A 22,488-nucleotide genomic window follows, 5' to 3' on the forward strand; every position below is an offset into this window, starting at 1 on the left:
CCCAGACGAAAAACCTGAGACTAGAATTTTGAAATTTTGTGCGAGAGTTAATCTTGGTGCATAGTCATGTGATAAGCCTAAAATTTCAAGATTCTAGCTTGTGCCTTTTAGTCTGAACGTTGAATCTCGGCTGAATACGAAAGCATGAAAATGTTCTGAAGATGTACATTGGAAATTTGAACTTAAGGGCTACGAAAAATTCTAAACTTCGAAAACCATTTGGCAATTTGTTAACAGATAAAGCTAAAAACTTGAAAATTGAGAACCATGGTAAGAAAGTAGGGTTTATTTATAAAGATGGTTTTTGGAAATGTGTACTTAGTGCGCTAACTGTACTAAAAGGTACTAAATTTAGAACAGTATGGTTGATGAAAATGGAATTTTGAAAGTTTGTATTGGGGTCTCTGTTGGAGGTAGGTTTTTGATGAAGAGGTGATTTTGGAAATGTTGAGCACAAGTGCACGAAAAGTACCAAATAGTACCATATTTGGTACAATTTGGTATTAGGAGGACCGATAGTGCTTGCACTTTGAAATTTGGCATAACGGTCGCTGTTCATGTCCAGCATTCACATATGGAGTTGGTTTCGGAAATAATTGCTATAATTGTGCTAGAAATACTGAATGGTACCATATTTGGTATTGGGTGGGGGATAAAAATGAAATTCGGAAATTTTACATTTAGAGTACTGTGGGTATCTGTCTTTGTGATTTGTAGGTGGTTTGGTAATGCGTCCTATATTTGAAAGGCAGGTACTAAATAGTTCTTTATTTTGAACTGGATGAAGGAATAGGGCTGGAATTCTCATATTTGATATTGAGGTCCCTGTTGGTATCTGTAATTGAGTGTGTGGTTTTGAATAATTGAACGAAAAGTACTAAATTGTAATAAATTTAGTATTGGGTGCAGGAATGGAGCAGAAATCTTGAAATTTGATACAGATGTCACTTTTGGTGTTTGTGGTTGAGAGAAGGAGCTGGTTTTTCAAATGAGTACTATAATTGTACGAAAAATATTATGTGGTACTAAATTTGGTATTGGGTGAAAGAATGTAGCTGAAATTCTGAAATTGGATTTGAAGTGTCTGTTGGTATCTGGGCTGCATGGAGGTAGTTTTGGAAATGTAAATTACTATAATTACACGAAAAGTACGACATTGTACTAAATTTGGTATTGGGTGAAGAAATGGAGATGAAATCCTGAAATTTGGTATGAATATCACCGTTGAAGTCTGTGGTTGAGATAAGAAGTGAGTAAGGATATTTGTACTATAATTGTGCAAAATCGTCCAAATTTTATAATGGGTGAAATTGAAGAGCTGAAATCCGGAAATTTTATATAGAGGTCACTGTTGTTTTCTGGGGTCTGTATATGGAGACGTTGAAATAATTTTGGGCAGAATAAACAGAACAGAACAGAAAATTGTTAAAACAAGTCCACGTCATCCCCATAAAATAGTACCTTCCAATAGTCTGTATTTTGATGATTTTAGTAATAATTTCGGATTTTTTAACGGATTTTTTTTTTGAAAATTTGAAAACTCTTTCCAAAGTTCGGCCTGACCGAAACTACGGGTTTTTACCTGTTTCTGATGGTTTATATGATATATTTCAGTCATTATATCAAAGCTCCTCTTCTCTCCTGCTTATGCAGTGAAATCAGCGAATGTTTTACATGGGAGCAATATTCCAAGCTGAATCAACTCTTTAGGACCCTAGGAGTTCATAAGGACTCGAAATGTTGTTCTTTCTGGTATACCGATAACTCGTCGAGCTCAGTTTAAATAGCTAAATGTGCACTGCAGTCCATATTAGTATGTTGTTATCGGACGGTTAGGAAATTTTCCATGGGTCAGGGTTGGGGGCAGAACAACAAATACAAGCAAAGCCTATAATCGTGCGGGACCGACCATATGTCTCAATATGTTACCTTTGGTTTTTGCCCTATATTTACACCCCCTGTCATGCTAATCACAATGCACAACAATTTCACACAAACATTCTGCGTCATTTTACCCACTGCCTGTCCTAAACTCTAATCTCATGCAAATTTCCGTGTCTATTGGTCTTTAATAGTGAACTTTTGAGCGACTCTAAATCAGATAAATGTTAAGTGTTTGGTCCAATTTAACCCATGAAAAGTAACAAAGGTGTGAGGTCGGCCGGGCCGAACTTTAAATACCCTCCACCATTTGGAACGAATTTTGGCAATTCTCGAAAATAATAAAATACGTTAAAAATTCTGTTAAAATCTTAAAAATACCGAATGTAGCTATTATTATAGTGGGGTCTATACGACGACATGGACCATCAAAGGTAACTTTTGTCATAAGTCATTGCAATATTCAAATCCGAAATTTAAAAACGGTGAATAATGTAGCTAAAATCATAAAAATAGCGAATATCGGGAGGTACCGTTATAGGGGGGCTATACAAAGACGTTTACCTGCACAGACAACTTTCTCCCATAGGCTGTAGTATCCATTACAATACTTCAAATATTAAATTTGAAACGATTCCGATGAATAATGTCGCTAAAACCATCAAAATACCGAATATCGGTAGGTACCATTATATGGACGCTATACGAAGACGTGGACCTGCACAGACAATTTTCTGTCTTAGGCTGTTTTATCCATTACGAATTTCAAACACCAAATTTGAAAGAATTCTGGTGAATAATGTCGCTTAAATCACCAAAATACCGAAAATAGGGAGGTACCATTATTTGGGGGCTATACCAAAACGTGGACCTACATGGCCCATTTTCAATGCCTGCACACATAATATACATCAGCCTACTTCATTTCGTTTGGAAGCTAGAGTGATTGCCACAGACGGACGGGCATCGCTAAGTCGTCATAGAATTTTACGCTGATCAAGAATATATATACTTTGTGGGGTCTAAGATGTATGTTCCGAGGTGTTACAAACGGAGTGACAAACTAAGGTGTAGGGTATAAAAATACCAAAAAGATCACTTTCTTGATTAGCTTGTACCTATTATTTTTAAATATTCCTCAAATTTGTATCTGCAATATTGCTGAAGACACTACATACATAAAATGCACGGATTCCGAGGAATCTTAATACGAAAATATTCAAAAGTATGGAAGAGGGGCTAACTTTCCTCCACTATTTTCGATACTTTCCGACGAAAGTTTCAAAACGCCGATACACGAGGGCTCTTTTTGAGTTTGACCGCCCAGTGAGAATACAATTCTCAGATTACAATTTAAATCTCTCGAATTACATCAGAAAAAGGTGTAGTTTCGAAGAATTTATGTTTGACGCATCCATTGATTTTTAAGCCGTAAAAGTCGTCAGTTTTTGTTCCACAAAAACTTGCTTGCTAACTATAGTTTCCGGATTCTTGACGTCATTTCTAATTACATAATTTTCCAGAACAAAAATAACCTTTACGTTTATTTTAGTTATTGCCCTCAAATTCCCATGTTATATAACTTAATTGAAATTTGTTGAACAGCTCTTTACCTATACATACACATACATATCTGGCTTTAGATATTCTCACGAAATGTATTTATTTATTTGTAAGCCTTTTGCTTTTAAAACTTATTTCTACAAAGCAGTGGCATTAAATTCTTTTGCTTTTTATTGAGGGCGACATAAAGAAAAGGCTAAATTAGTTTTCCTTGCGAAGCTCGGTCTATACACCAACTAAGCAACGAGAATCCCACTTGCCTTTCTCTATAATTTGTTTTCCTCGTTTGCCCTTAACCCTCTTGCACTATTTCTTAGTTTTGCGAATGGCAAAGCACTAGGAAAAAAAACCAATTTATTTTGAACAAATCGTTTCCATTTCGCTGATTTCTGTGCCAAAAGGAAAATCTTTGGCGGAGAGGAGAAGAATCGCTCGAAAAATGCACACAAGTACTTAGTGGAAGTACTTGTTTTCTTTCTTTCTAATTTGCTATTAATTGAAAAAATGATAATGGTGTCGTACTCGTCGTCGTCGTCGTCGTTGTCGTTATCGTCGCTGTCGTTGTTAATGTCGAAGGCAAGTGTTCGTATAAACATTTCGATAGGACCGGAGCCAAGCAAACGAAAGGAAGAAAGCATCACCAACATCTTTAGTTTAAAAGGAAAATATTTTCTCTTCACTTCAAGATTGCAAATATTTAGCAGTTTTTATCATTTGTTTTCTCAATTTGTGAAAAATTCATGGCGAATTGACACACACAAACACATAGGGGAGGGGTGCATCCACATTTGTTTGTTTGTTTGGGTTAATGTTTTTTTGAAAACGAAATGGTGAAAATAGGAAATAATATTATTTTATTTGCTTGTTTGTTTTGGCCAAAGGTCTGATGGCACTTATAGGTGTCCTTTCGCACACTTTTCTTTTGCTTTACAAATGGTAAATTTAATTTAGTGAAAATCATTGAACATTAAAAAATAAAGAATATTGTTTCAGGGTTAAAGAATGAGGGGTACTTTAAAATTGTAAGACCAGGAAGGATTTAAGCCTAATTAATTTGTAAAACGTCACAAACGAAGAATGAGCTCCTGAAAGAGGTTAAAATATCAGTAATGGGTAATGTGTTATATTGGGCTTTAATACACCTTCCAAAATATTTTCGCAATAATATTCGGCATTTATTCTGATGCCACGGTCTATTAATAGTAGCGGAGAGCGATCATCCGCTGTTATGGCGGCAAACACCATCATTATGGCCGGCGCTTGAATTCTGGTGCACATTTTCAACTGACCTCTTTGGCAAGTAAGCACGATCATTTTGTTTGTTTACAAACTGCTGGACAACGAATGTTTTCTCATCGGAGAAAACCAAATTCGGCAGTTCACCTCTATCGGCCAAGCGAACCTCTTGCTCTTTTGAGTCTATTTTCTTTTTGTTGCGGTGTAATTTCTTGCACTTTTTGGATTTTCAATGGCTTTACCCCGAGCTCATTTTCTAATATTTTTTCAATATTTCAATATTCTTCCAACCTACTTCCTTGACGTCGGGGTACGCTACCAGTATCACTGGACACAAAAGATTTATTAACATTTAAATGCTGGAGTGCTCTTTGTGTTTTCTTTTGTATCTCACCCTGTATATTACGACTGTTGTGAGACATTTTTTCTGAACTCTCGGAATAGCAAATTTATATAAATCGCAAATTGTATAGCTAGGGATCCTCTCTTAAATATTCCTTGCCAACAGCTATTGTGTAATAGTCGGGTGTGTGTAAGAGATTAAAAGTAGATTTGCTGATTTGTATTTACCAAATAATTTTGAGTTCCCAGGTCAAACTTTTTTAGGACAATTTATATAAACGCACGGAAAGGCCCCCGCTATGCTTCGCAAGTTTCTAGACAGATTTATGAACGTTGAAAACGACCAGAAAACAATTTTTATATAAAAATTTATAAATAGATGGTGCTTGAAATATGGTATTTGGGTCGCTGTTCATGTGTAGCCTGTACATATGGAAGTTTATTTAGGAAACATATACGAAGAATACTGAATGGTACTATTTTTGGGGGAAGGAATATATAAAAATTTCCGACATTTTATATTAAGATTATTGATGGTATCTGGAATTGAAATATAATATTGGTTTTGAAAATGTATACTATTATTGTTCGAAAAGTACTACATTCGGTATTGGTTGAAGGAATAGAGTTGAAATCTCAAAAGATGATATAGATGTCACTGTTGGTGACTGTGTTTAAGATATAGGGGTAGGTTCAGAAATATGTATTACAATTGTACGAAAAGTACTAAATGTTATTAAATTTGGTATTGGGCGAAGGGATAGAGCTGGAATCCCGAAATTTGATATTAAGAGAGCCGTTGGTGTCTGCTGTTGACTTACTATAATTCTTCGAAAAGTACAAAATCGTTCTAATTTGGGATAACTGTTGGTGTCTATGATGGAAAGTAGCAAATTGTTCTAATATGCGTATTAAAAAAATTACTAAAGTTGGCATTGGGATTAGATTGAAATTTTAAAATTTTACGCTAAGGTCACTGTTGGTTTCTAGAATTTACACATGGAGACTTTGAAATATTTTTGAACAGAAAAGTGGCATGTGGGCCCATTGTGTAATGGATTTACTAATATCGTCCTTGATAAACTTCAAAATGAAATATTTCAGAGTTTTTGGTGTTAAAAGTAAACATTTTCCCAATATTATTTTCGAAAAAGTATAAATTTTAATAATATGTAAAACCGCGGAAGTCTGAAATCAGTGTACGATATATGAAGTTTAATAAATAAAGAGGTACTTTGATTTGGAGGTTTATTGATCCACAAGACTCTAATATGCTGAGAGTATATATCTGCCAAAAATCGATTATTCCTTCTAATTTTTATGACTCAAAATGACGTGCTGGAAAAACACTATTTTATTATGCTACCTACAACAAACAAACAAAGTTGAGGTCAATTTAATTTTTTCGAACAATTCTGTTGAATTTGAAGAACTATCCAATTTGGGTTGACATTATATATGGTGCACAAAAAGCATAATATCGAATGAAGATATATATCCAAGGCATATACAAATCTGAAGAGATACCGATAAAATTTGCCAGAGGTTCTTTCGTACTGATGTCCGGTATCAAATATCCTTTTTTTGGGGTGCATGTTACGCCTGTGAGGGACTTAAAGCCCCAATTCGGATGAAACATGTATATGGAAGCTATAGCTATATCTGAACCGAATTTTCAGCTAAATTTGAAGTACATGCTTCAGGCCTGAATTCCATGGAAAGTGGCAGAATTCAGTACATTTGGGCTGATATAAGCTATTTGGGGCACAATAAATATGGGTGCTATATTATGGGAGCTATATTAGCCTTTTAATGCATATTTAACCCAGAATCGGCGGAAGATATATATGGGAGCTATATCTAAATTTGAACCGATTCTCACAAATTTAAATTTTCAATCGGATAAAAAATGCGAACTGTATTTTGTTCATAAAAATACAAGGGCAGGCGGACGGACAGACTGAAATGCATAAATCGACTAAGAAAGTTATTCTATGAATATTCTCAAAAGTAACTATGGATCTATCTCGCTCCCTTCTCCATGTTACAAACAAATGCACAAAGACATAATATCCTTACCACTATGTGTCGTAGGGTATAAAAATGCTCAATGTAAGCCCAAACGGGCTTAATGGCCCGTATTTATGTCTACACATATATAGATGTAACATACTAAATGTCATTGTGAGCCACTGTATGGTTATTTAAATTGCATTTGTCATTCGTCAATCACTGGTTTATTGAAGTTAATTCCATTGAATTTAGAGTAAACCCATAGTTACACAAATATGATATGAATAAACATACGAGCCGGCATTGTTCCCCAAATTGCATAGCCTAAAATGTCCGACAGAGGCCTATAAGTGATGATGACGAAACTTCATTATAATGGCCAAAATCAACACTTGCCATTATGCGTCATATTATGGAAAGAGGAGGCTCGGCATCCTTTTACACATACGCACACACACATTATGGGTATGTGGCAATAATAACACCAGTAACATGCATTAGTTATATAATTGGATAGTTGCAGTAGAATAAATTTTACAAATTGATTTTTAATTAAAACGCATGTACACAACAAACAAAGTAATTTCTATTTAAAATGACTGGCTGACTGACGAGGGGATACAAAGACAGACATACACACATACACATAGCAAACGGTGCACCAGTAATATGTGTTTTGAGGCAGATTGTTGGCAATTTGGTACAAAATTAGTGTGATTAGAAAATAATAGCAGTATTCCACACACACATACTCATATCAATTATGCTGAAGGAAGACCTAAATTTACCTTAACATTAGTCTCTTAGTTCTTAAATTATCAAAATATGAATAAGACATTAATTTGATTGAAGTGCAGTATCGACAACGGAATAACATGATGATAAATCGATCTATCGTTTAAGAATACAATTTCATCCTAAAGCTACAACGTAAAATTATTCAATTTACATAAATTCTGTGTGTAAATTCCGAACTTCAGCCAATCGATAATTATTACGTTAACTCAATTCCCAATCATTTATAAAGTCCAAAAACAAGTGCCTTAAAATATTATGATGTAAAATTAGTTGTAATTAAAGGGCCTCAAGTGTCTTGTGTAATAGTTAGTTGTGTAATCCTATTATTTAATTAAAATAAGGATAAAGTTCTGGATGATTAGGAAATTGAAATGGTGAAAATTACTACTTGGGGAAGTGTATTTGCATTTTAATACCTAAATTCACAACTAATTTTAATTTTAAAATCCATAAATTAAATGTTTAATTATTAATACCAGTTTTCTAAAAACGAAGTAATATTGAGGGAAACAAAACAGTAACTAGCAGATGGGGAAATAAACAAGTAAAAAAACATCAAAATTCGGCCAGGCCTAACCTTTAATGCCCCCCACCATTGGGAAGGGGTCTAACAATTTTCAAAAAAAAAAAAAAACAAAAATCCATCGAAAAATATATACGAAGACTTGGTTTTGCATATAGAATTTTTTTGCAATAGGCTGTAGTATCCATTACGAACTTTAAATACGAAATTTGAAACAATTCCGGTAAAAATCATGTGAATCGCAAATATCGGGGAGTACAGCTGTATGGGGACTTTAAGATGGGGACTTTAAGATGGAGGCTTTAGTGGGTAAAGTACTATGAAGGAACTTCTTGTGTGGATTTTCAAACAATTCCATTGAACAATTTGGCCACTATCATCAAAATAACGAATACCGGAAGGTAACATTATATGGGGGATATACGATGCCGTCGGCAGTTTTTTGCAGGGGTAAAGTACTCACTAAGAACTCCTTGTGTTGAATTTTAGACAATTCCATTGAAAAAATTTGCCTAAAAACATCAAAATACCGAAAGGGGTGGGGGGGGGGGGTGTAGTTATCTCTACATAAGGGCTATACGATATTGTGGACCGACGTAGTCTATCTTCGAACTAGACCTGCCTGCAGACAAAAAACAGTTTGGTGCAAAATTTTAGTTTCCTATCTTAAATCTTTTGGACTCTAGCGTGATTACAACAGACGTATAGACCGACAGACGGACGGCTTAATCGTCTTAGAATTATACGCTTATCCAGAATATAAATACCTTATTATTTCGATAAGTGACAAACGGAATGACGAACTTAATTTAAAAAAAAATGTATTTAAATGAAGCAAAAGAAATATTGTAATTTGTGTCATATTTTAAAAACATCGGGTACTCCGTATATGAGTATATTTTGAAAACTTTGAATTTTTGGATACGAACCCGGAGGAATGAAATTGTGTATAAATTTTGCTATATCTCCGATATATGGCTATATAAAATTCAAAGTATCAATGTTAATATCAAACGTGTATTTTTCAAATTTTTGCGACTTTGGCGGGCGTGACTTTTAGCATTTAAAAACTTCGATTTCGATTGGATTTTTTTTTACAAAAAAGTTAGTTTCTACTTCCCCTTTAAATATTACTTAATGGTCGTTGGAAATAGTAGACTTATGTCCCGTCCATACGAAATTTCGTGAGCTGAAATGGCCTCAGGGAAAAGCCATTGAGATTCCAAAAAGTGCAAGAACTTACACCGCAACAGAAAAAAATAGACTCAAAAGAGCTAAACAGTTTCTTCATTTAACAGAAAGTGATGAACTGTCAAATTTGGTTTTCTCTGCTCCGATGAGAAAACATTCGTTGTCCAGCAGTTTGTAAACAAACAAAATGATCGTGTTTACTTGCCAAAGAGGTCAGCAGAAAATTTGCACCTTCGGTTGGCCACCAGAACTTAAGCGCCGGCCATGGTGATTGTGTGGGCCGCCATAACATCCCATGGTCGCTCTCCGTCTTAATGATCGTATTAATCGACCGTGGCATCAAAATAACTATCGAATATTATTACGAAAATATTCTGGAGGCTGTATTAAAGCCTAGGGCACGCATACATTTTGGCCGCAGACCTTGGACATTTCAACAGGACACAGCACCATCGCACTCAGCACGCGCCACCCAAGAATGGTAGGACTATTCTGTATGGAGTATTTTGGAAAGCAAGGTTGGCACTAAAAAATACCAAAGTGTCGATCAACTCAAGCAAGCGCTTCCCCGAAATGGCCAAAATAACGTAAAGCAACATTCGGTCAGCGTGTGACCGTTTGAAGGCCATAATTCGTGCCAAAGGCGACCAATTCGAACAAATCTTAACTTATTCTAAAATTTGATGCTATTTCCAACATTTTTGGCTTTCATTCAATAAAATTAAAAAAAAAAAATGTAAAAAATAGCGTTTGAGTTTGTTGCAGTTTTTTTATCTCACCCTGTATAATATTATAAAAATAGCGAATAAAGTTAGATACCGGTGTACGGGGGCTATATGAAGACGTGGATCGACATGGCCCGTTAACTAACTTAAGCTGTCTACTGGCAAAGTACACCCGTGTGCAAAACTATAGCCTTTTATTTTGAATCATTCCAAGTTAGCATGATTAAAACAGACAGATCGAAGGACATGGCTAAATCGACTTTAAAATTTTACGCATATCCAGAATATACATATACTTTGTAGGGTCTCCCATTAGTATATAACCTCCATAAAATGGTGGAGGAAGCTTGTAACGAGTCATATCTTTCAACAATGGATGATGAAAATATTTTAAAATGTTCTGTTTCGGAATTAGTTACATAAGATTTATTTTGAGTGCATAAATCCATTTGAAATACGATTAAATCTTAATGAGATATTGGGATGCCGGATAGACGAATCGTTCAATCGACTTCGATTTGTATGTCTATCAAAAATATTAGACTTTTTTGTCTCTAGAAAGTATTTCTTATTGTAACAAATCCAATAGAAGATGTAATTTACAAATTTAATCCAATCGTTTAGTTCAAAAAGTTGTTCCAAAGATTGTCTTAGTCTTCCATGTAAGCATAAAAAAATGATGAGATTCTGTTTGGAGGTTTTTATTGGCAAATAAAATTTGTATTGAATTCAAAACCTTTAAGGCATTATTTACCCAAAAAATCATGTCATGTTTAATTTATCAAACACTATTTAGGAAAACGCCCAAATTTAAATTCTCATGCCGTAACATTGCCAAAACCTCATTTAAATTTAAGTAAATGTTATCCGAATGCTTGATCTCGACAAAACGTTATCATCAGAAGTAGTAGCAGTAGCAGAAAAAAAACACCATCAGCAATTCTGTCAACATCATGACCTATTCCAATGACCAAAAGGCTGGAAACAACATGGGAGAATTGCCTCAGAACAAAAAAAACCGGACTGCTAATACTTAGTCAAGCATAGAGCAGAGTAGGTCTCAGAAACACTGATGTTGAAGTACACCAATTACGAGCAGTTCCAATGTATTGGCATCATGGGAAGGGCATCAAGGAAAAAAAAAGAAAACGCTGAGACAAAGAAGAAGTGAGATAAGACGAACCAAAAACCGATGAAGGGAGAAACCACAGTTTTAACAAATCGAAATGTAGTTACACAAATTGGAAGGCAGAGCAATAAGGAGTGGGGAATATCGGTATCAGGACAAGATATGCTATCTTTGTGAAGTTGGTTGCCGGTCCAACTGATACATGTTTGATAAAAAAATATTATCATGTGCCAAGTTTTAAATTAGATCTATATATTTATACCCTACACAACATAGTGGTAAGGGTATTATGTCGTTGTGCAATAACATGGAGAAGGAAGCGAGATAGACCCATAGTTACTTTTGAAGATCTTTATGGAACCTCTTTCTGAGTCGTTGAATGCATGTCAGTCCATCCGTCCGTTTGTCCTTGTATTTTTGTAAACAAAATGCAGGTCACATTTATTTTCCGATTTAGATGACATTTTCTAAACAATATTTGTTTGGTCCAAGGACGAATCCTATTGAAATTAGTGAGAATCGGTTAAAATTTATTTGTAGCTCCCATATATATCTTCAACCGATTTCGGATTAATTGTGCACTAAATGGCCAATATCAGTCCAAATGTCCTGACATTTGGCACTTCCAACGGAATCCAGCATAGAAACAAGCACATCAAATTACGTGAAAATAGGTTCAGACTTAGATATAGCTCCGAAATATATGTTTAATCCGATTTGGGGTTTTATGTCCCTCAAATGCGTAATATACACTCCACAATAATGATCTTTGGTACCAGATATCAGATATAGCCCAGAAATACCTTTGCCATATTGTATCAAGATCGGTTTAGATTTTGGTATAGCTCCTATATAAATCTTTGACCGATTTCGCAATAGTTGTGCACCAAGTGGCTAATATCAGTCTAAATGACCTGAAATTTGGCACTTCCGACGGAATTCAGTCAAGAAGCAAGCACATCAAATTATGTTAATTCGGTTCAGATTATAGCTCCCATATATACGTTTCATCCGATTTGGGGTTAAAACCCCTCACATGCGCTATGTGCACTTCACAAAAATGATATTTGGTGCCAGATATCTAATAGAGCTCGCAAATATTTTGTCAATTTTTATCGAGATCGGCTAAGATTCGGATATCCGTGTCCGTCCGTCCGTCTGTGGAAGTCACTCTAGCTTCCGAACTAAACGAAGTAGGTTGATAAGATTTTACTCAAATGTATATTATGTCTGCAGGGCTTTTGGCATTGGCAATGGGCCATGTAGGTCCACGTTTTGGTCCCAATATAATGGTACCTCCCTATTTTCGGTATTTTGGTGATTTAAGCGACATTATTCATCGAAAATGTTTCATCTTTGGTATTTGAAGTTCGTACTGGATACTACAGCCTACGACAGAAAACTGTCTGTGCAGGTCCACTTTTTTGTATGTCCCCCGTATAATGGTACAGAACAGAATTTTTAACGGATTTTATTTTTTTATTTATTTTTTTTTCTTATTATTTTTGTTTTAAAAATTACTAAATTTATTCCAAATGGTGGAGGGCATTCAAAGTTCGACCCGGTCCGGTTCTCGAAGTGATATCATGCTCTCTATAGCAATGTTATTTAGTACAAAAAATAAAAATATCTCTGTCAAATTTAGTGAAAATCGATTCAGAATTGGATATGCCTCCCTCTGAAACCAAACTATAACTGCTCTAAATCCAAATGTTGATAGGTGGTATAATCCACTTTAAATAAATTATTTTCTTATGGGAGCTCTACGAAATATGCATAGTATTGTAGGGTATCATGTAATCGGCCCTGTCCGACTTTTGACTTTTCTTACTGGTATAAATATGTTAAACGTTTTGAGGAGATATGAAAAGGAGTGCTCTTATATGGTCCATCATCGAACTTATTCCAGTTTTGATAGAAATATTATGACGTGCCTGAAACTAAGGAAACTCGATACTTTGGTAAAATTAAAATATACTCCCTGCAGTCATAAGCCTAAGGGTATAAAAATCGCTCGATGTTGAGACCATCCATATATAGCCTCCCTCGCCATCATTTGTTTCGAGCATTTGAAGTAGGAAAAAGTTATACTTTAAACACCCAATGTTATTATTATTATTATTTTTTTTTTTTTTTTCAAACTCTCTGCCTAAAAAACATGAAATCAAACTATTCTCGTCAATTCAATTAAAATTTAATTCTTAACATTTTGATTGAAAATTTCGATCACACTTATCATACTTCACGCAATAACTACATGGCAATGACAATCTTCGCTCTATACATTTACTTTAACTTGACACAGGAACATTTCACACTCTCCCTCTGGCAGACCACAGGAAAAAAGCCGATTAAGGATCTGCCTCCCCTTATTCCTCCCATTTTTTGCCAACGAATTTCAAATACAAATAACAGCCTAAAGTCTCTTCGATACAAGTGTGAATGTGTTCGATGCCTGTGTCTGGCTATGATTGCCACACTCCAAATGTTCCAAAGGGGGGAGTTTAAGGAGAGGGAAAAAACGAAATAATAACAAGAAATCTAAAAGTGCATTTGTGGCTTTTACTTGGGGGGGGGGGGGCCTGTGGAACAGGAAAAAAGGCCAAAGAAAATTGCAATTTCATTGAGCTTGAACTTAATCCAAAAAAAGCAAAAAAAAAAAAAACGATATCACATCTTCTGGGCCCATGTATATACTATATACATTGTGTATAGTATAGAAACCAAACTCAGAGACACTCTAGCGACACCAACACCATTTCGACCATTAACTATTGGCAGGAAAATACTCTGGTGCCTGTTTCAATGTGAGATACTGCAACTGATGCAGCGAACGACCACTTCACCATTTTGCAACTTTAGCACGTACTAAGGGAGCAAATAACAAAATCCCTGGGCCGGTTTGTCGAACGAAAATGGTAAGCGATAGAGCGGCATACACACGTATGTATGCCTGCCTAAGTTAATTTAGGCTTCATTTTTAGGATTTTCAATGCATTTTTCATTGAAAGGGCATCATGGGCGCTCTAATATCCAGATTTGTTGGTATTTGTGTGCGCTTAGTGTTTTCTCATTGATTTGATATTTATTTAAAATGTAAAGGATAAGGTTGAACAGCACGGCTAATTGCCATTTTGAAGTACATGGGAGTGGAAGGCAAAGCTAATGATTTTTAAACAGTAAAAGAGGTGAAAAGAATTTATTTAAGGCGATCACATTTGTAGACGTTTATGCTCCTCTTTTTGTATGGCTTAGTACCCAAGTTTACTGGAATTTGAGACTTTTGAATAAATAGTCTTAGACTCACCTTTTATTAAACCGATCGGATTGTGTTTAACTCAGGAGAGTGAGGAGAATGGCTTCAAAAGCGGCAAGAACAACGATAACTCCTCAGAACTTTATTGTGATGCGAGATGGGATGGTGGGAGATGGAGGGTGATTCGCAAGTGCGGTGATGGGAAGGAAAGAAAGAAACATGACAGAAATATAACACAGGAATAAGATTTTTTTAATTAAAAATAAATTCATACTTTTATTGGTTATTCTTTTCGATAGGACAAGATTACTTTAAGTAATTAAGGTGGCGAAAGAGGTCTGTGGTCCTTCGCTTCTAGAAGACACGTGAACGCAGGGGATCCCATGTCCATTTACAATATATCTACAAATACAGAGGTTCTATGCGATCGTAGGATCCTTTGTCTACTTTTTGTAACAACTACAACTACTTCCAATGAGAGCAAACCGACAACAAGCAATGACCAATGGCGATCCGCTCACTACGGTCTCTCCCAATAGAGCTGTAGCTGAGATGCCAGTGCGCCAATCAGCACCCGTAATTGACTGGGCTCGGGAAGTTGTGGTGGAACGTATCAAACTTATACCGACGGTCTTTGGATGTCAAATCGACATAGCTTTTTTCTCCATCCAGTGTCAGGGCAGTCTGGGGATTTTCCACATATTTAGGCTTTATTTTGGGACACATTAAAGTTTCTCATGGATTGAAGACAAAAAATTAAACAAGTTAAAAAGCAGTAAGTTCGGCGGGGCTGAACTCTGAATACCCTCCACCATTTGAAACGAATTTGGCAATTCTCAAAAATAATAAAATCCGTTAAAAATTATGTTAAAATCTTAAAAATGCCGAATGTAGCTGTCCATATTAGGGTCTAAGCGACGACATGTCATAAGCCATTACATTATTTAAAGGCGAAACTTAAAAAACGGTTATAATGTCGATAAAATCAAAATACCGAATATCGGGAGGTACCGTTATAAGGGGGCTATACGAGGCGGCTGTCTGACCTGCACAGACAATTTTCTGTCATAGGCTGTAGTATCTATTATGAACTTCAAATATCAAATTTGAAACTATTCCGGTTAAAAATGACGGGAGATACCGTTATATGGGGGCTATACGAAGACGTGGACCTGCACAGACAATTGTCTGTCTAAGGCTGTAGAGTTCCATTACGAACTTCAAATACCAAATTTAGTGGAGTTTCCGTAACAAAAGAATTTATTTTAAGTAGATCATACCACCTATCAACATTTGGCTTTAGAGTTGTTATAGTTTGCTATAGAGTCCATGATATCACGTGGAGTAGGATTGTATTAAAAAAATATGTGTCGGAGCCGAGTTGAACAAAATGGAAATGTACGTGCCGAAATTCACTCCATTTGGCCTGATATTAGCCATTATATGCACAATAAACCTGAAATTGGATTAAGGATATATATAAAAGTTATATCCAAATCCTAGCCGTTCTCGATAAAATTTGGCAAAGGTATTTCCGAACTTTATAAGATATCTAGTACCAAATATTACTGTTGCCGAATACATATTACAAATTTGAGGGACTTAAAACGAAATCGGATGCAACATATATGGGAGCTTTAGCTATATCTGAACCGATTTTTTCCGAATTCGATGTATGTATGTATTGGAGCTTTACCTAAATTAGAACGGACTCTTACCATTTTCAATAAGGTTCGTGCTTGGGCCAAACAAATATTATTTGGAAATGTTCATCTCAATAGGATAATGAATGCGACCTGCACGAACGGATGGACAGACGGACTGACAATCATAAATCGACTCAGAAAGTGATTCTATGAGGATCCTCAACAGTATCTTTGAGTTTCCTTTGCCATGTTGAAACGGGATATATCATTTCCTAAATCCGCCGTCTTTCGGTTGAGATTTTATACATTTTAAATTTTCTCTTTCTAGACCTCAGTGTCTTTCTTCTTTTTCTAGGTCTAACCCTAGATGTTTTTAGGACATTTAGAGTCGATCTAGCTATTTCCTTCCAAGTAATTTCCTTTTTTCCTTGTAATTTCGTCCGGAAGTGACTTTCGATATTAAAAATATTGGCATTTGATTTATAAATTTGGATTTTTTTATTATACGGTGACCATCAAAAAAATGGTAGTCTTCTGAACTGGCCTAATCACTAACCCTACGCAAAATTACGAATCTATTTGTCTATTGTTTTGACCTATAAAGCGACTGCAAAATCGGATAGCAAAAGTCAGTTTATGTTCCACTTCATCTTCTTAATATTTTTCATTATTCCGCCCAGGAATAGGCTTCTATTCTGACTCTAGCCCTAACTTCATTTCATGAAGATCGGACCATAATTTAGTAACTGAAGTACGTAACTAGGTGGATTCGGCTAGGCGATATACGAAGAAGGATATATTATATCATGGATCTAAGACCAATATTTCGAGGTGTTACACACATTTTTCCCAAATCAAACGTTTAATACCTCCATCACCTAGTGCTCTAGGGTATAGTAATAAATGTGGGATACGATCAACCTTAATAAATTGTTTGACCCAAGGACGATTCCTGTTGAAATTGGAGGTAATCGGCTAAAATTTAGATATAGGTCCTATATATATCTTCGTCCGATTTGCCTTTTATTGTGCGCCAAATGTGTAATATAAGCCCAAAAATTATGGACTTCTGCACATATGACCAGATTAGGTCTGAAAATAAATATGCCAAATTTTATCAAAATCAATTCAGATATAGCTATAGATCCTATATATATTGGTCATCCTATTTGTTAGTTTTTTCCTTCACAGCCGTAATATGCACTCTGTAACAACGATATTTGAGGAAATATATGAAATATAAGTCAGAAATACCTACGCTGAATTGCATCTAGATCGGTTCAGATTTGGATATAGCTCCCATATATATCTTCATCCGATTTGTTCTTTATTGTTCGCCAAACGTGTAATATTTTTCCAAAAGGTACGAAATTTTGTATTTACGACCAAATGTTGCACGTGTGAAATTTGAAGAGAATAGAAATTCCTAATTAAATGTATTTTGGGTGGTGACAGCTTCAAAGCTTGGTGTACACAAATTGTTCATTTTATAACAAATTCAAAAATATTTCCTAACGCCATGTTATCGTTAGAACTTTTTGCAGGGTAAACCTACTTTAAGAGGATTTATATGAAGTATAAGTAATGGATATGACAATTTTAATCCAAATCCAGTGGGTTAATCCATTTGTATAAACGTACTGTAAAAAAGTTGCCAAAACGATTAAAATACCGAATATCGGGAGGTACCGTTGTATGAGCGCTATAGTAAAACCTGGACAGGCAACCGGAGGTGGAACCCGTTACAAACTCTCAATACTAAATTTTAAATCAATTCCGATATACCTTAGAGTTTGTAGAGGTGTGACAAACAAAATGCCAAATTTAAAATACCCTCCTTCCCATGGTGGAGGGCATAGAAAAATATATGTATTCAAAACTACTTTGCTACGATGAAGGGCAACAACATTTTTCCCAAGAAATCGTACAATTCATAAAATAAAGTAACAAAGCGGAAATGACAATTCTCTGAAATATTTCATTTCCCCGCTCATTGTAATGTGCTCTTGTTTTTCTTTTTTTTTTTTTGTGCAACCATTTTATTTGCTCGTTGGCAATGATAATGACAAACCGCAAATGAACAAAATTGTCATTCATTTATGGTTGTCAATAGGGAAATTGTATGTGTGAAATGGTTAATTATAAAAACAAATGATCATTACAAAACCATTTTATTGTGGCGAACAATAAACATTTGTTTTGAGGAAAACCGGAACAGTGGGATTTGCATTGTGGGAGGAGGTGTATAAATATGTATCTTTATGATTGGCCATGGGGTGATTCATTATAACATGTGTTACAATTGAATGCATAACTAGTAAAATAATGACACGAATTATCTGTAAAATGGTGTGGCTGGCATACAAAAAATTGGAACGATTGAATGTTGAGCCTTGAACTTGTCTATTATCAATTTTCAAGAAACATACTTCCCCTATAAAGCCGAAATATCACTTTTCTATAAATTGCATTGATTTTATATCCTCCACCATAGAATGTAACATCTCGTTTGTAAAATCTCGAAATATACATTTTAGATCCCTCAGAGTATATATATTCTTGATCAGCATAAAATTCTACGTCGATGTCCATTCGTTTGTGAAAAATCACTATAGCTTCCGAACGAAGCAAAGTAGGTTGATACTAATTAACGCAGATGTATTTCATATCTGGTATTGAGAATGGGGCAAGTTAAGGTATTTCGGTTGTTTGATTCAAAATTTTAACTCGAATTCGCTGTAAATTAGCGGCTTGTGTTCTCAGCATGTAAGAAATTCTTTGCATAGAACAATCCATAAACTGCAACAACAGATATTTTAGATATAGATATTACAACAACAGATATTATTAAGTTTGCCATTCCATTTGTAACACCTAGAAATATACATTTTAGACCCCACAAAGTGTATATATCAAGAATAAAATTCTATGTCGATTTAGCGATGTCCGTCCGTCTGTGGAAATCATTCTAGATTCCGTACGAATTAAGGTAGATTGATAAAATTTTACACAAATGTATGTAATGTCTGCATGACTTTCGTTATTGAAAATGGGCGATATATGTCCACGTTTTGGTATAGCCTCTTTATAACGATACCTCCCGATATTCGGTATTTTTATGATGTTAGCGACATTATTCACCGGAATTTTTTCAAATTTGGTATTAGAAGGTCTAAATGGATACTACAGCCTAATACAGAATATTGTTTGTGCTGATCCACATCTTCGTATAGCCCCCATATAACGGTACCTCCTGATATTCGGTATTTTGTTGATTTTAGCGACATTTTTCACAGGAATTCTTTCAAATTTGGTAGTTGATGTTCGTAATGGATGGTGCAGCCTATAACAGGAGATTGTCTGTGCAGGTCCACGTCTTCGTATAGCCCCCATATAACGGTACCTCCCGATATTCGGTATTTTGATGATTTAGGCGACACTACTTACTGGAGTATTTTCAAATTACGTATTTAGAGTTCGTAATGGGAACTACAATCTGTGACAGAAAATTGTCTATGCAGGTCCAAGTCTTCGTATAGGCCCTATATATCAGTACCTCCTTATATTCGGTATTTTGACGATTTTAAGTATAATACTCACCGAAATTGTTTGAGATGTCGTATTTGAAGTTGGTAATGGAAGCTACAGCCAGTGATAGAAAAACGTCTATGCAGATCCAGGTCTTCGTATAGCTCCGATATAACGTATAGCTCATATATACGGTATTTTGATGATTTGACCTACATTATTCACCGTTTATTTCAAGTTTTGAATTTTAATAAGGTAATGGCTTCTGACAAACAAGGCCTCTGTAGGTCCACATCATATAGACCCAAAATTAACGGCTGAATTCGGTATTTTTAAAATTTTAACAGAATTTTTAACTGATTTTATTTTTTGAAAATGCCAAAATTCCTTCGAAATGGTGCAGGGTATTGAAAGTTCGGCCCGGCAGAACTAACTGCTTTTTAACGTGTTATATATGTAGCCCTATATAACTGTACCATTTTTATATGGCTGCACTATATTACTTCTACTTTTTAAAATTAAACGGAATTTTTAAAGTTTATTTTTAGCCTTTTCAAGTTCCTTCCAACTGCTGAAGGGTATTAAAAGCTCGACCCGGCAGAACTTCGCTGCTTTTTTTACTCATTTTCATACCCTCAGCCAAGTGGCTAGAGAGAGTATATATCATTTGATGCGGCCAAAAAGTGCCTCATCAAAATAATGGTTTCTCTAGGTCCCTTCGGAGTTGATCTAGCGATGACCGTTCGTCCGTCTGTCTGGCTGGCGCGAACAATAATTCTCGAAGGCATCATCCGATCTGGTCAAAATTTGGCACATCCGTACATTTGGTACATTATTTTCCAATTTGGATCGAGTTCTGAGATGGGCAATGTCGATCCACTCCTTCTGGTACCTCCCCAACAAAAACTCGAAATTTTCCAAAAATATATTTTACTGAACACAAAGAGAAAGAGAAAGTATAATCCTATTTTGCTCCAGCTTTGCAAATCCTAATATTTGCTCCTCTCCCACAAAGGGTCAACATTTAGAATAATTATTTCTCTTATATAATGCAATATAATTGTCCGATTATCTTCAAATTTCACACATCGCAATATTTTAATTAGCTAAAAATCTGGCGTGAAGATGGTATATTTAGGTTCACCCACAATATTCATATCATATTTATATAGGTCAGATATGAAATGGACAATACTGGTCCATTCCTTCGGAACCTAGAGGGTCAATCGTTTGAATTATTATTACCGAAGTCGACAAAGCCGACTGATACTTTTTTTGGTAAAATGACCCTGAATGTAGAATGTAGAGGATATTCTAAGGTTTTCGAGAGTTACCCATGATTGCATGAGAATGAAATGCTCTATACCATGTAATAAGATGCTAACATTTGTAAATCCCTTAAGTTTCAAGAATAAATATCCCAGGATAAATCGTATTTATTTGAAAAAAAAAAAATAAACTTTACTACCCATATGCTCCCCAGCCAGAAAAGCATTTTCCAGTTCCAGTGCCTTGATTTACTATTACTACAATCCTTAAAAAAATGTCCATTGTTTTTCACACAAACGTTCTCCGCAAAACAAAAAAAAAAAAAGACCGAAATATATTTAATAAAAATATGAAATTTAATTAAAAATTCACATAAATGAGAATTTGCATTGTTGTTGCCGTTGTAATTTTAATGCAGTTGTGTAAACAACTTCCAAACAAAACAGCTTTTTTGGCAAAGAGGATTATTCGGAAATGTTTATTTTTGCCAAAAAATGTTTGTTTAATAAGTTTTATGTTGGTATCATGGTACAATGAAGAGAAGGTAGGTCAACTTTAAAAAAAATTGCAAGTATAGAGGTCTACCTGTTTGGCTTGTAATGTCAGAAATAGTATCAAAACAATAACAAAATCAAACAACTTGTTGCATTTATTTTGAATAAATAATTGAAAACCGCGAAAACTGAATGAAAGGTCAACACTTCTTTTCAAAACCAGGTTCTATATATCTCTAAAGGATTATTTCGCTACAAAAACTCTACATTTTGTCGATGCATACGATGAAATAAACATTTTGAAAACATCCGAATTTGAACATTTTCTGAACAATTTTTTTGTTATTGAAAAGAAAACACATACATAAACAAATAAAGATGACATATTAAGCCAAGAAAATAAAAAAATGAAATCATATGGTATCATAGCCCTACCTTGATATCATTGTACCATGGTTGGTATTAAATATTTGAAACTTACCGGTTTTTATTATTTGATGAGAATATTTCAACTGAAATGAGAGAAAAACGAAAGAGAACAGAGTAAATATTATAAATAATTCTATGAAATCATAGACTGTGTTAGCATTTCTAAATGGGTCAGTTAAGTTCATTACTTTTAGTTCGCATTTATTTGGAAATATTTTAAAATGAGAAAAATAAGAAAAAAGAGAAAAATTAAAAATAGAACAATGATTAAATGTGAAGGGATTTAATGGGAACTATTAACTCTTTTTCGGTGTTGATATATATTGAAATACGTTGTGACATCCTGTTTTAATGGAATTTACCAAGCAAAGTTAATCTGGTTTCGTTGAAGTTCTTTAAACAAATTTTAGAGGCTAAAAAATTCTCTGTTTAAGATACTTAGATATAATGTTGTATTCAATTTGG

The 22,488-nt window shown here is 34.9% G+C and overlaps 1 protein-coding gene across 1 annotated transcript in view; it reads right to left on the reverse strand.

Moving 5' to 3' along the window:
- LOC101895602 (zwei Ig domain protein zig-8) overlaps positions 1-22,488 on the reverse strand; it is a 692,613-nt gene that overhangs the window by 303,688 nt on the left and 366,437 nt on the right. The window contains exon 2 of the mRNA XM_059121452.1: positions 22,076-22,106. The gene's annotated coding sequence lies outside the window, so the exon portion shown is untranslated. The remainder of the gene's footprint in view (positions 1-22,075; positions 22,107-22,488) is intronic.

This window comes from Musca domestica, unplaced genomic scaffold (genome assembly GCF_030504385.1).
Source record: "Musca domestica strain aabys unplaced genomic scaffold, Musca_domestica.polishedcontigs.V.1.1 2, whole genome shotgun sequence".
NCBI classification, from domain to species: Eukaryota; Metazoa; Arthropoda; class Insecta; order Diptera; family Muscidae; genus Musca; species Musca domestica.